This window comes from Cynara cardunculus (genome assembly GCF_001531365.2).
Source record: "Cynara cardunculus var. scolymus isolate 2C chromosome LG 3, CcrdV1, whole genome shotgun sequence".
NCBI classification, from domain to species: Eukaryota; Viridiplantae; Streptophyta; class Magnoliopsida; order Asterales; family Asteraceae; genus Cynara; species Cynara cardunculus.
Window position 1 is genome coordinate 30,246,583 of NC_037530.1, and position 3,311 is coordinate 30,249,893.

The following is a 3,311-nucleotide window of genomic DNA, read 5'->3' on the forward strand; positions in this document are numbered from 1 at the left end:
TTTTTAATTAATATTTAAAAATGCATTTGGTTAATTATTAAAGAAAAGTTATTTGTAAAATATAAATATTTATTTATTAAAAAAATAATTAATAATTAAAATAATAAATAATTTTTAATTATTTATTCTATTCGAGGATTCTATTCGATGAAATAACGGCTCCTTCAGATATAACTATCACATGTGACTGAAAACAACTTTCGGTCAATATCCCATTCTATCAACCTCGAGATGATAAGTTCATAAACCATATCCTCTGTTTGAAAAGGATCAATTTGTATAGAACTCAAAATCATCTTCTTCAAAGCGCAAGTTTCAGCAACAAAATGTGCAGTCAAACACAAGATTTAGCATCTCCTTTTGAGTACGTACGAAACCCTAATCGTCTAATACCCAACCACCTTTGTAGATTGGAAGTGAGGTTTGGGGTTTGGGGAACGAATTTGAGTAAGGAATCACATACCTGTGATCTTGTTGATAGGAGAGACAAATGAAAAAAGAAACCGACTGCATCTGCATACGAAATGATTAAGAGGATCTTGGAATGATTCATGGGCTTTCAGAAAATCGCCAAACAATACAAAGGCTCTGAGCGATCAAAAGCCACTCAGAGCAAAACAAACTACCCCTTAAGCTTATTGAGGATCATTGTAGTCCAATAAGATCCTTTATGACTTATTAAGGCTCAATACCACCAATCTCGACTTATTAGGTGTTTGTATATAGATACGTACTACATATATGTATATGGTGTGTTGAACTCGATAAGACAATTAAGACCCACTATAGCCCAATAAGAACCATTAAACCATAATAAGATCCACTAAGATCCGATAAGACATTTTATTAGTGATTAAAGCCCACTAACACCGATAAATCCCATACATAAATGTATGTTTGATATGTGTATGTCGTATATATGTAAGTATATTACATATATATAAATACGTATATATAAATACGAAATATGTAAAGAAAATAAAAAATATATTTATAGATAGAAAAACAAAAATAATGAATTAAAATTTGTTATGAACAACCAGCTGATTGTGGGATTCACCGGAAATTGAATAAAATGATATTTTAGCGTTTTAAAGGTAAAAAAAGTTCATTTTATTTAATTTCTGACGGATCCCACAATTCGTCAGTGATTCGCCACATATTTTAATTCAATTTAATTTTTTTTAATCTAGGAATTAAAACTGGTGGCAGATCTCTGCGGATTGTGAGATCTTGTCGAAAATCAAATAAAATGATATTTTGGCGTTATAAATTAAGAAAACCATTTTATTTTAATTTCTGATGGATTTTCAAGAGATCCCACAATCTTCTAGTGAATTGCCGCAAATTTTATTTCCGGGAAAAAAATAAAATTTGTAAAATTTGTGGCGGATTTTAATTAGTTATTTAATTAATTAAAATGTGCCAAAAAATTTAATTAATTCATGTTAATTAATTTTTTTTTAAATTAGATTATTGTGGCGGATTTGTGGTGGGATTTTTTAAATAACCAATAAATATATATTCCACCACAAAATATAATTGAACTTAAATTTTTTATTCAGTAGCGGATTTATGTCGGAAGTCAACGAAAGTTGTATTTTTGTATTGTTCGATTATTTTTCGTCGAAAAATCCGCCGAGATGGGCTCATGTTTATTGAGACATGGGATTCAATTTTGATTGTTAAAAGGTGTGTTTGAACTTCGAGTACTTCGATTGCGTAATCACCCTAAGTATACATGTTTTGGTATATTTGATCATTCATGTTATAATTTGTATACGAGTATTTGATTATAATTATGATGTTTCAACCCTTATGGATGAAGATTAATTGCTTTATGTAGCTAATTATGAAATTCTAAGGGAGTGTTTGGTTTGCTGGATTTGAAGGGATTTGGAGGGATTTGGATTTGAAATCCATTCCAATCCCACGTTTGGTTTGTAGGAATGATAGGATTTCAAATCCTGGGATTCACTTGAAATCCCACCAACACTGGATTTGAGAATCCTTTGAAAATACATGGGATTTTGAAATCCTTCATCGCTTGCCCAATTCATCGCTGTCTCCTCCATTGGTACCGATTTCTACCTTCATCGCTGTCTCCTCCGTTGCCCTTCGTCTCCGTTGCTCACCGCCGCCGTCGCCGTCGCCCTTCGTCTCCGTTGCCGTCGCCGTCGCTCTTCGTCTCCGTTGCTCACCGTCGCGTCGCCCTTCGTCTCCGTTGCCACCGCCGTCGCCCTTTGTCTCTGTTGCCGTCGCGTCGCCCTTCGTCTCCGTTGCTCACCGTCACGTCGCACTTCGTCTCCGTTGCCATCGCGTCGCCCTTCGTCTCCTTTGCTCACCGTTGCGTCGCCCTTCCAGGTAAATCCCTTTTCCCCTTTTCCCCTTTTCGATTTATCTCTACACTATGAACACAAATTAGGTTAAATGCTTTAATTTTGACAGATTAGGTTGAATATACATGAACATAGATTAGGTTAAATGCTTCAACTTTGACAGATTAGGTTAAATGCTTCAATTTTGACAGATTAGGTTAAATGCTTCAAATCCAATCCTGCAAACCAAACACATGATGGATTTTAAATCCAAATCCCATGGAATCCAAATCCCTCAAAAACATTCATGCAAACCAAACGCACCCTAAGATTTCCTATCACTACTAAATGGAAGATTTTTTTATCGACACAATTTTTTGGGTAATCGTCACTAAAGGGTCACCTGTTCACAAAACTGTCACAAAGTTGGTGGGAAACTTAAATCAACGATGGATTACCCAACGCCTTGATTCAGTATAAACAAATACCAAAGAGAAATAAAGTAAAATTGAGATTCGATCTCCTGATGCACTAGTTTGAAACCATTATCTAGCCCTCGTTTGAAGTCTCATGATGCCCTGTGGAACCATTGTTTGTCATCATCGGAATCCTGGATTTGAATTGCCGAAACTTAGTAGTACATACTCGCGGGGTTTTAAATTTATGTAATTGAAGGTCAGATAAGGATGGTTTTGATCGATTAACAATAAACTCGTGTAAACATGTTTTCAATTTTAATTGCACGGTTTATCATCAAAATTGTGTAAAATACTAATAGTTTTCTAAACAGTAACCCGTCAATAATTACCCGGGTTCCTAATCATTTTTGGGTTTTTAATAGAACTTGAGATCAAAATGTTTCAAATTCAGAAAAACTATTGTCACAAAGCTTTCCCAAATGCACCACCTCTGGAACATTACATTCTCACATGTATTGTCCCAAATATGAAAAAACACATCAAACTTGAGTAAACAACCAACCACCTACCACCA